Source organism: Bubalus bubalis, chromosome 1, assembly GCF_019923935.1.
Source record: "Bubalus bubalis isolate 160015118507 breed Murrah chromosome 1, NDDB_SH_1, whole genome shotgun sequence".
NCBI classification, from domain to species: Eukaryota; Metazoa; Chordata; class Mammalia; order Artiodactyla; family Bovidae; genus Bubalus; species Bubalus bubalis.
Window position 1 is genome coordinate 130,605,410 of NC_059157.1, and position 11,874 is coordinate 130,617,283.

Consider the following 11,874-nt stretch of genomic DNA (forward strand, 5'->3'; position numbering starts at 1 on the left):
AGCCCAGCATCCTGTGTGGGAGAGGCAAAATACCACAGTGGAGAAAAGGGTGAGAGAACAGTGAGAAGAAAGGAGGAAAATGAGCAGAGCACAGAGAGAAACAGTACAAAATAGGCTGAGAAGAAAGAGAGAAACTAAAGGCAGGGAGGGTACCCCAGTGCCAGGGGAGGGAAGGGTTACAGGTTGCCTGTTATGCAGAAGTGCCGGCAGGAGGGTTATCAGAACTGGGACAAAAAGTTGTAACATCAGGACTCCCCTGGTGGTCCAGTGATGAACAATCCACCTGCCAACGCAGGGAACAAGGGTTCAATCCCTTGTCTGAGAAGATTCTACATGCCTCAGGGCAACTAAGCCTGAGTACCAGGACCCTGAGCCTGAGCTCTAGAGCCACGAACCACAACTACTGGAGCCCATGCATCCTAGAGCCTGTGCTCTGCAACAAAAGAAACCACTGCAACGAGAAGCCTGCCAACCACAACTAGAGAGAAGCCTTCACTCTCCGCAACAGGAGAAAGCCCACGGGCAGCAACGAGGACCCAGAGAAGTCAAAAGTAAATAATATTTTTAAATTTCCATTTAATTTTTTAAAACAAGTTGTAACAGCAGATGTTGGTGGCTGTGGCTCATTTTCCTTGGGAGGGTGTTAGTGTGTGTATGTGTGTGTGTGTGTGTGTGTGTATGTGTGCGCGTGCAAGGAGCCAGCAGTTTTCTGCATTCACCTGACATTTCTCCTGCAAGAAACTAAACATACACAAATCTGCTCAATTGCTTCCTACTAACATTAATCATGTTGGAACAAATTTATGTTTTCAAAACAAACATTACCAGAACCAACTGTATTTAGATGATCTTTATAAACCTGGAAATATGTATGCCATGCTGATATTAGCTCTATCTCCATGTAGGATTATAAGTGATTTAAATTTTCTTCTTTCTGCTAATTTGTATTTGCTACATTTCCTTTGAGCAACATGTATTAATTTCTAATAAGAAATTGAAGAAAATGTTTCTAAGTTTAAAAATCCAGCCAAAGGTTGTGATCTGGTCCTAAAAACCAGTTACAAAATGGATTCTCTCCCTGAACCAATCAAAAATGTTAGTCACTAGTGGGTCTCTGGGGATCACACTAGAACCTCATTTTGCATCTTCCAAGTCAACGAATCAAAAGGTGAAATTCCAGACCACTGAAGACTTGTCTTGCCCAATCTCTTCATTTTACATTTAAGGAAATGGAGGCCCTAGAAGGAGAAATGACCTGCCCAAGTTCACACTTCCTTGGTGGCTCAGATGGTAAAGAATCTGCCTGCAATGTGGGAGACCTGGTTTTGATTCCTGGATTGGGAAGATCCCCTGGAGGTAGGGCATGGCAACCCACTCCTGCATGCTTTCTTGGAGACTCTGCATGGACTGAGGAGCCTGGCGGGCTACAGTGCATGGGGTCGCAAAGAGTCGGACACAACTGAGCGACTAAGCGCAAGTTCATGTAACTGGTAGGTGACAAAGAGGGAATGAAATCACAAAGTCTCCTAGTTTTCAGTTTAATTATGCTTTTCACTCTCACTTGCTTTACTTCTTTCTTTCTTTCTTTTTTCTGCCTAAGAGTCACAGAGGTATTGTGGAATTGAGATTGATTTACACAATACCGAATCAACAAATCATTTCAGTCCAAAGAAATCTAACAAAACAAAACTGTCAAAGAGGTGAAAAATAAAATCATGCCAACTTCTTGTTTCACATTGTATAGACAAAACAACCAGTAATTACGTGGATGTTTCCCTTTTCAACTGGTTGCTTTGGCATTGGGTTCTCATAGCCTCAGTATTAGAATAACCAAACATGGTGGGTGGTGGGAGGGAAAGGAAAGAAAATCTTATTTTCTAAAGGCAAATTAAAGTCCTCAAAACCCTACTACTCATATAAATAACTGAATTTGGTTTTTTTGTTTTTTTAAATAACTGAATTTGTACCTTAGATTTAACTGCACTTGCCAGTAACAACTAACACTCCAGACTACAGAAGAAAACATCCATTGAGAGGTCAATCTGCTTGATAAGAATACTAGGTACTCACAAATTCCATGCATTCAAGTATCCTTGATGATCTAACAAAAATAAAATAGGAAATATGACACACTTTGATGCGTCTTCAAAGAAAAATGGAATTGTATCTCAATGACATCAGGCTGTTTTCATTTATCTGCCTTAAATCAATTATCTGTATTAACTATAGAAATTTTTCAATTTGTTTTTAATATGCAGCTGATTCTGTATATAATTCAGCTGGCCAAAGCCTCAGTGACCACTTCAGGAAAAAAGTACACCTTTTGAATTAGAAAGGATGGAAAACCTGGCCGGGCCAAACACCCACTGCTCTCAAGCTCCTGATGGGAACTAATGAAAGAGGCCTGGTTTCCGGCCTTCAACAATTAAGTAATCAGCTGCCTTTGGTTACCCCTAACAACTCACACAGACAAGGAGATTACCAAACAGGCTGCGACAATTCAGGATCCAGAGCCAACTGGAGTGCTGAAATGACATATATTCCCAGGGCAGTCACTACCTTCTGGTGTAAAAAAGAAGGAAGTGAGTGGAATTATTTTTTAAAGGTCCAGGTCTTGGCAGCCGTATGCTGAGGTGCATTCATCAACATAAAGCAGGCTTAGAAAACCTACTCAAGAGGGCGGTTGCAGTCAGAAGGGTTAGACTGTCTGACAACCAAGGGCCCTTGCCTTTTCCCTTAAGTAATATTTGTTGATGTTTTCACTTTGTCTTGTTATACTTTCTGTAACTTTATTTATGGTAATGCTCAGAAAAGTACATTCTGTTAATGCAAAATAATCACCATCATCAAGCAAATGATCACTTAAATAAAATAAACCATCTTGCACTAGAAATGAAGGATATTACCAATTTAGCAAAGACACACAATAAAATCTTATATTAAGGAAGCCAATTGCTGGATTCAGGGGGGAATGAGAGAAGAAATGAATTAAAAGCAAAATTTTATTCAAATGGCTTTAACCCAAAGTAGCTTTGGCAGGGGTGGGGAGTGGTATTTCTTTTGAAAAGAAGATTTTTAGTTGCAAATGTAATGTCTGTAATAGATATAGGACTATTCATATTTTCTATTTCTTCTCATGCCAGTTTTGGTAAGTGACCTCTGAAGGAAGATGTTCATTTCTTTTCAAATTATTGACATGAAGATATCCATACCATTTCTTTCTATTCTATTATCTTTTTAATGTATATATAGGTGATGTTACCTCTTTTATTCCTAATATTGGTACTTTTTTCCCTTGCTGAATCTAGCTAGCTTTTTGATCATATAGACATTTTTTGAAGAAGTTTTTAATTTTCAAAAGTTGCCCTCTCATAGCAACCTTATTTTATAAACATGATCCATCACTTCTACTTTATTTTCAAGATGGTTCTGTGTGTCCCAGCCCGTCACCCACAGCAGACTCTGGTAAGGTCAGCTGGGTGGGTCGGAAGGAAAATACTTACTGAATCTGTGTGCAGCAGGCAGTACTCACAGCACCCCTTTTTTCATTGTACATTTCATTGACTTCTGTTCTTGCTTTCAATGTCGTCTTCTTTTTTTTTTTTTACACTTACTGTGAGTTTAATTTGCTCTTCTTTTTCTTGGTAGAGTGGCTTGGATTGTTGATTTTAGACCTTTTTTCTTTTTCTAGGCAGTCATTAGATTTATTTCCCTCTCAGCATTGCTTCAGCATCAGTCTACAAACTTTTATATTTTCTTTGACCCTAGGGTTATTTAGGAGTAATTGTTTAATTTCCAAACATTGGAGGATATTCCAGGAATCTTACTGTTATTTACATTTAATTCTATTTTGGTCAGAGAATATATTCTGCATTATTTCAAATTCAAATCTTTTATATTTGTTGAAACTTGATTTGTTCAGTATATAATCTATTTTGATGAATAGGGAACATGGGCTATGCACCTAGAACCTGTCCTCTGCAACAAGAGAAACCACGACAACAGTAAGCCCACACACTGCAAGAAGAATAGATCCCGCTCACCACAACTAAAGGAAGCCTTCGTGCAGCGACAAAGACCCACCAGAGCCAAAAAATAAAATTTAAACACACACACACATACACACATACATCTGGATTGAAGACAATGGTTCTCAAATTTGGCTGAATATTAGAATCAGCTAAGAAACTTTTTAAAACTTAATTTCCAGAACATACCTCAGGCCAGTTAAATCAGAATCAAATAAGAGAAGTGGTGCAGAAGCCTAATAGGAATGGTTCTAGGCCAGCCTACTAAATAGCAAAATTTCTCTTGGGAGGCCTTGACTTTCCTTTTTTCTTGCTTTCCTTTCATGAAGGCTTCTTCTCACTCCATATCATCTTATTAGGTCATAAAAGTTAGTGGAACTGGCCACAGAGTAGGAGGACACAGGTGCACACGACTACGAACGATTTGTGAATACAGTGGTTATACCCCAAAAGTGAAAGGGAAAGTGTTAGTCATTTAGTCATGTCTGACTCTGTGACCCCATGGACCCTAGCCCACCAGGCTCCTCTGCCCATGGAATGCTCCAGGCAAGAACACTGAGTGGGTAACCATTCCCTTCCCCAGGGGATTTTCCTGACCCAGAGATTAAACCTGGGTCTCCTGCATTGAAGGCAGATTCTAGGATGCCTGAAAATTGATATGGACCTGAAGAGAATAAGATAATTTAACAGCTGAGGTATTAAAGACAATCTAATTGTGGTCAAATTTTTCCTCCTTTAAAATATTTTTACTCCTGTCACAATTTTGTAAGAAAGATTGAAATAAAGTCAAACTCTAAAAGCCCATCCTTATTTTGGATTATAAATTCCATCTGTAATATCCACTGAGGTTCTCTGGAGCCCTAAAAACCAAGCCTAATATCCTCTCTTCTGTGGTCTGAGTATTTGTGTCTTCTCTCCTCCAAAAGCACTTGTTGAAATCCTAACTTCCAAAGATGCTGATATTGGTTAATATGGCTTTTGGGAAGTGCTCAGGTCATGAAGGTGGAGCTTTAATGAAGGGGATTGTTGTTGTTTTAGTCATCCAGTCGTGTTGGACTATTTTGCTACCCCATGGACTATAGCCTGCCAGGCTGCCTTGTCCATGGAATTCTACAGGCAGGAATACTGGAGTGGGTAGCTATTCCCTTCTCCAGAGGATCTTCCTGTCCTCCTGCATTGCAGGCCAAAATTTTTATCTGCTGAGCCACCAGGGAAGCCCTGTGAAGGGGATTAGAGCCTTATAAGGCTCCAGAGACATCCGAAGTCCCTTCCACAGTGTGAGGATATCATCAGAATGCCAAGTCTGTAACCTGGAAGAAGGCCTTTAGGCAGATATGTTGGCACCATGAACCTGGACTTCCCAGCCTCCAGAATTGTGAGATGGAAATTTTTGTCCTTTATTGCCATCCAGTCTGTGGTATTTTGTCCTAGCCACCTGAATAGACTAAGACACTCTCCCCCCTTTTCAGAACACTTTACATCTGTTAATTCTCCTTTGTTTCTGCCACATGAAGAAAAATTTTCTATTCAAAAGCCTCCTGCTTTTATAAGTGTAATTTATTAATTTAAAAATATCATGTTACTCTTTATTCTTCATATAAATTCTTCATGTAAATTTTCACAGCTTCATACTGCATCATGATTTGCCTCTGAGTCCCTGTTGGACACTTAAGTTACTTTCACTTTTCACTCATGAATAAAATGCCAGTGAACATTTGTTGATAAATTTGTGGGTTCATTTCTGATTATTTCCTCTAGATACTAGGCCACACGTCTGGAAGACCATGTTCTCATTCCCTAGATGACATCAGCATTTTGGGCCGCAGCCTGAACACACTGCTTATTCATATCAAGCTTTCAATCAACCCAAAGAGCCCTCTTCCCTCACTTGCTCCTGTTTAACCACATCTCCCAGAGTCCGACACATTTTGTTATCAACCCAACATTTAGAGCCTATCAAGATTATTTTAAGTTTTTATTTCTTAGTTTCAAAAGCAGTACAAGTTGAATGGAGGAAATGAGAAAAAACAGGCTCACAGATACAAATAAAAACAATATTTGCCACTGGCATAGAAAACAAATTTATGGAGGAACTTTCCTGGTGGTCCAGCCATTAAGACTCCTGGCTTCCAAATCAGGGAGCATGGGTTCCATCCCTGGTTAGGAAACTAAGATTCCACATGCTGTGTGGTGTTATGGCCAAAATATAAATACATAAATAATAAAACAACAACAAGCCCAACAAATTTATAGTTACCAAAGGCTGGGCAAGGGGTGGAGAGTGTGGGGAGGGGAAATAAATTAGTGGTAAAGAATCTGCCTAATGGTGAAGAATCTTGCTAATGCAAGAGCTGGAGGAGCCACAGGAGACCCGGGGTTCAACCCCTGGGTCTGCAAGATCCCCTGGAGGAGGAAATGGCAACCCACTCCAGTATTCTTGCCTGAAAAATCACATGGACAGAGGAGCCTGGGAGACTAACAGTCCATGGGGTCACACAAAGTCAGAAACGACTGAACACTCATATAAAAATTTAAAAATAAATGGATTAGTAGATACATACAAAAAATTCTTTTTGCTAGTCCACAATCCCCCAAATTTTTTTTCACAGAATTAAGACCACATAGTTTCTATTCTTGCTTGGGACCCACACCTTATAGGAGACTCTGTGGCGATCTCTCCTCCCCGACATCTCCCACCCGCTTCTCTGCCTCACAAAGTAAGACTCAGTCCATGACTCACTCCAGATGCCTGGACACGATCAGCCTTGCCTACTCTACAGCTTCCTGGTTTTCTCCCAATTCAGAAGGTTCACAGTCTTCGGGAGATGCCTCACACGCCACTTCCTTAGGTCCATTCCCAGCCTATATTTCATGTCTACCTGCCTCCTTAATGTGGAATCATCAGAGGAATGAGCTCTGCTTCTGGCAGTACTGAATGCAGTGGCCCCTGTTAGGAAGCTATTAATGATATTGCAATTTCTGAGTTCAGCAAATATTTATTATGGGCTTACTATACGCCCAGATTCAAGCTGAGACACCCTCATTCACTTAAGATGCCAAAAAAAAAAAAAAGCTTCCTCCAAAGAGCTCAGAGTTCAATGGGTTTGCATCAGATGAGAAGAAAGGGAAGAAACATTCCTCAGAGAGTAATTCACAGATTGTCTAGAAAGCAAATTTTAAGGTTTCAAAGCTAATGATACAAATAGCCTCACGACACCAGCCATCTTCACTGAGCTGATCACCCGGCTGTTTTGTACTGGAGTGGCAATACCCAGCAGAGCACTTAGCTTACCTTCAGATTACCTTATGTATTTACAAACCTGTCTGTCCCACCAAACGCCGTGCCCCAATTCCTCGCTGCATGCCCAACACCAGTGCAGTACTGAACAAAGTAGACTGTGAACAAACGCTCACAGAAGGTACAGATGTTTTCATCTGTATGTGATTGCCACAGGGAAAACCAGTTTTAAAGTAACAAATAACCCACTTTGAAATCTGTTACTGACTCTTTTGAAATAGTCCTTAAGGATAGGGGAGAGGAGAAAATGGAAAGTATTTTGAAATCTCAAGACTCAAATGGCATTCCCACTATTTTACAACTTTGCAACCTCCTTATGGATTTCCCCTGAGAAGTATTTGTATCTGGGTTGTGAAACCCATGGGATGAAAATGTAAATGCCAAGAAATCTGGGTAATATCTCCAAATCAGATTGCAGGAGAGAAAGAATGAAAGCTCAAAAGTGCTCATCGAACCCCGAGCTGACAAAATAAAGACAAATTAATGTAGGCTTTCTGGAAAGTCTGGGCTGAGTAAGCTCTAGTGCTTGGAAAAAAAAAAAAAATAGGTAAACAAGCCCTTCTTCTGGTCATTATCTTCTGAAGTGCATGAGACATTAAATAAACAGTCATATTATGTTCAAAATACTTCTAAGATGAAAAAGACTGTCAGCCAAGCATTTGAAGAAGACAATGGCAAAGAAAAGACAACGTTGTAGAAGTAAGACATCCGGAAAATAAAAATCATTTAGCAGGTTTTCAGAGCTGACAGGTTTTGAAAGAGACAGGTTTCTTCCTACCTAAAAAAAAAAAAAAAAAATTAAGAAAAAAGGCTTTTAAAAAAATAGTGTTTTGTCATTAATTATTTTGTGGCTTAAGGGCTGGAAAGGATTTGGGACATGCTAAAGCTCAACTCTGCCTTTTCCCCACTGACAGGTGAAGAAACTGAGGCCCTAAGGACTTTTCAAAGTCAAGAGCAGAACAAAACCTGGGATCTCAGTCTGGAACTCCAGTGCCTCTGATCCCAATGAGCAAGCATGTGCATCACCATCCCCTGACCCTGTTACAAAGGACATTCTCAAAGGATTCAGGGGCAACTGCTAGGATTAAAAAAAAAATAGTACAAGTATCATGTATTAGAGGCAAATTCTATAAAGCACATTATTGAGACAACTTCTGAAATCTGATTATCAATAATAGTATTTAATAAATGTTACATTTCCTAATTTGATAAATCCTGTGGTTATATAAGAAAATGACATTTTTCTTAGGAGATACTCCCCGAAGTATTTAGCAGTAAAGTGGCACATGGTGGATGGAGCTTATTCTTGAATGGTCAGAAAAAACACATGTTTTAGAGAGAAAGAAATGAAACAAATTTGGCAAAATATTAACAATTGGTGAATCTGGGAGGAGGTTATACAGGCATTCTTCCTAGGAGTCTTGCGACTCTTCTGTAAGTTGACATTCTTTCAAAAGGCTCAAAAATATTTCAAAAGTAGATATTCTGTATATTTATTCTGGTCCGGGGAGCAAAAGTTCTTTATGACTCCATCTAGACTGGGCCTGCTCGGAAGGGGAAGGTGACAAGCCCCTACTTAGCACCGTTTGCAGGACAAGAGTTTCCATGAGACAGAATGCTGAGTCACTGAGTCAGCCAGGCTCTCCATTCACGTCAGAATCAATTGGAAACAGCAGAGGCAGAGCAGAAGCAGCTGAGTTAGTTTTTAGGCACAAGCCCTGGGACCTGACAAGCTTACAGTCCTCACTTTGCGGCTTACTGAGGACAAGGAACTCAACTTCTCTGCATCTCAGCGTGTCCAGTAAATGTTGCTAAGAATATCTACTTCACAGAGTGATAGTAAGCATTAGATTACACAGTGCATAAAAACCTCTAAGTAAAGTGAAGTGAAAGTTGCTCAGTGTCCGACTCTTTGTGACCCATGGACTATACAGTCCCTGGAATTCTCCAGGCCAGAATACTGGAGTGGGTGGCCATTCTGTTCTTCAGGGGATCTTCCCAACCCAGGGGTTGAACACAGGTCTCCCACATTGCAGGCAGATTGCTTACCAGCTGAGCCACCAGGGAAGTCCTGTCACAAATACATGTCATAAAAGTATAGGCTGCCAGAAAACATCTTATTCACTCATCCATTCATTTGCCCCTTCACTCAAATCCACAACTTGTATTTCAACAAGAGCTGTGCCAGGCACAGGGTGTCCAGCAATGCAGATGACCATTCCCTCCTTCAGAGGATTTACCTTCTGGGGAAACCAGCAGGTAAATGGACAATTACACTACAAGCGTGACCAGGGATGTGAATGGCCGGTTTGAGAGGAGGCTTAGCACTGGGTGAGAACACTGGGACAGGCACCTAAGCCAACCTGAGGGCACCAAGGAAGAGGTGCTATCTCGCCTGAGACCTGGAGGATGGGTAGGAGTCAGGTAGGCTAAGGCGGGTCAAAGAGAAGGCCATTCCTGTCAGTGGAAGCAGCGAGATTGCAGAGGCTTTCAGGAACCAGCAGCCCAGGTATGTACCAACTGAGGTGCCAGGAATGCAGGAAACAATGTGTAGTGAGACATGCTTCCTGGGGATGAGGCGAAACAGCAAGTTTAGAGCCACAGAAAGATCCTCCGTGTTGGGGATCTGGGGTTTGTCAGGAAGAAACTTCCAAATGATTATGAGCAGAGGACAGATGAAAAATCATGCTGACTGTAACCCAGTCCTCTAAAACCAAGGCTGCTGACTGGAGATGATGGTGGTAGGAGCTCCACTAGATGCTGGAGAATCTGGAGAGAGCATAACAGGATTTGGTACTTGCCTCAGGGTAGTTTAGAAGAGGGAGGAGTCGAGGAAAACCTGGGTTTCTAGGTCACAGGGGATATTTCCTTGGCTGGATGGTGGCTCCATTAATGGAAACAGGGACTATCTGGAAGGTGGTAGACACACAGATGAGGAATGTTCTTCTGCTACTAGAAATTGCTAAGTTTACTCAGTGGGAGTAGTGGGGAGGGGCGACGGTGCATCTGGGTGGGATGGGAGAGATAGAGAGAAGGTGGGGCAGGAGAGTAGAATTTAAAAGGGTCAAATGTGGTACAGAGATAAAGTTCCCCCTTCTCACAGTTTTGCCAAGGGCCGTTGACAAATTAAACATTTTGAGAACTTGTAATCCTCCCACTAAGAACTATGCGAAGAAATAGCTGACAACTGAAAAAATTTTAAGATGCATACACTCTACGAGCCAGCAATTCCACTTTTAGAAACCTGTCCTGCAACTCTACTGGCATTTGTGAGCACAAGATGCACATACAAAGTCTTCCAATGGGGAATTAATAAATCAACTATGATACAACCTTACTATGGAATACAAATAGCTATTAAAAGAATGAGGTAGTAGGGGGTGAATCTACCTGGGAAATGGAAAAATCTCTGAAATGAATTGAAAAAAAAAAAGCAGACACAAGCAGAAGGACAGCATCTCTAATATTACCCCATTTCTGTTTACTAAAACATCCACATGGATTTGGGAGCCAGGACTGTATTAGGTTTGTGTGCTTGTGGGTATGTGCAGTATAAAGAAATGAAAAGATATACATTGAACAGTTAATATCTCAGGCAAGAGAGTGAAAGAGGGGAGAGAAGGTTAGGGGGAGGATAAAAGGGAACCTGTAATTGCATTCACATGTTCTGTTTTGTTTGATTTCTTTTACAATAAACATGTCTTCACATTACATGTGTATTTTTTTAAACCACCCAAAAATTGGAGGAGGACTTTGGGAGATGCAAAGAGGACTCATTCAATAAACTTTCTTTCAGATTCTACTGTGCATCAACCACTAGTTAGATGCTGCTGCTGCTAAGTCACTTCAGTCGTGTCCGATTCTGTGCAACCCCATAGATGGGAGCCCACCAGGCTCCCCCGTCCCTGGGATTCTCCAGGCAAGAACACTGGAGTGGGTTGCCATTTCCTTCTCCAATGCATGAAAGTAAAAAGTGAAAGTGAAGTCATTCAGTCATGTCTGACTCTTAGCTACCCCATGGACTGCAGCCCACCAGGCTCCTCCGTCCATGGGATTTTCCGGGCAACAGTACTGGAGTGGGGTGCCATTGCCTTCTCTGATTAGATGCTAGGGATACTGCAGTGAATAACAATAGCAGGGGTGCTTCCCTCACAAACCTTATAGTCTAGCAGTGAAGGCAGATCATTAAATATGGGATTATATCAATAATGTGCTGTGCTGTGTAATTATGCTAAGTTGCTTCAGTCATATCTGACTCTTTGTGACCCTATGGACCATAGCCCACCAGGCTCCCGTGCCATTGGGATTCTTCAGGCAAGAAAACTGGAGTGGGTTGCTGTGCCCTTCTCCAGGAGATCTTCCCGACCCAGGGATCGAACCTGTATCTCTTATGTCTCCTGCATTGGCAGGTGGGTTCTTTACTACTAGTGCCACCTGGGAAGCCATATCAATAATAAGGAATGACAACACCTTGACCAAGAATGATTAGGTCCTACTGGGGCACATGGGAGCCCTAGAAGAAATCAAGGATGGCTTTCTGGAGGGGGT

General features: G+C 41.4%; 1 long non-coding RNA gene across 1 annotated transcript; it reads left to right on the forward strand.

The window, feature by feature from the left end:
• Positions 1–418: 418 nt before the first annotated feature.
• LOC123465889 lies at positions 419–9,291 on the forward strand. Its single transcript, XR_006641183.1, has 3 exons — positions 419–551; positions 1,227–1,490; positions 8,241–9,291. It is a non-coding gene; the product is annotated as an uncharacterized LOC123465889 (long non-coding RNA).
• Positions 9,292–11,874: the final 2,583 nt, after the last annotated feature.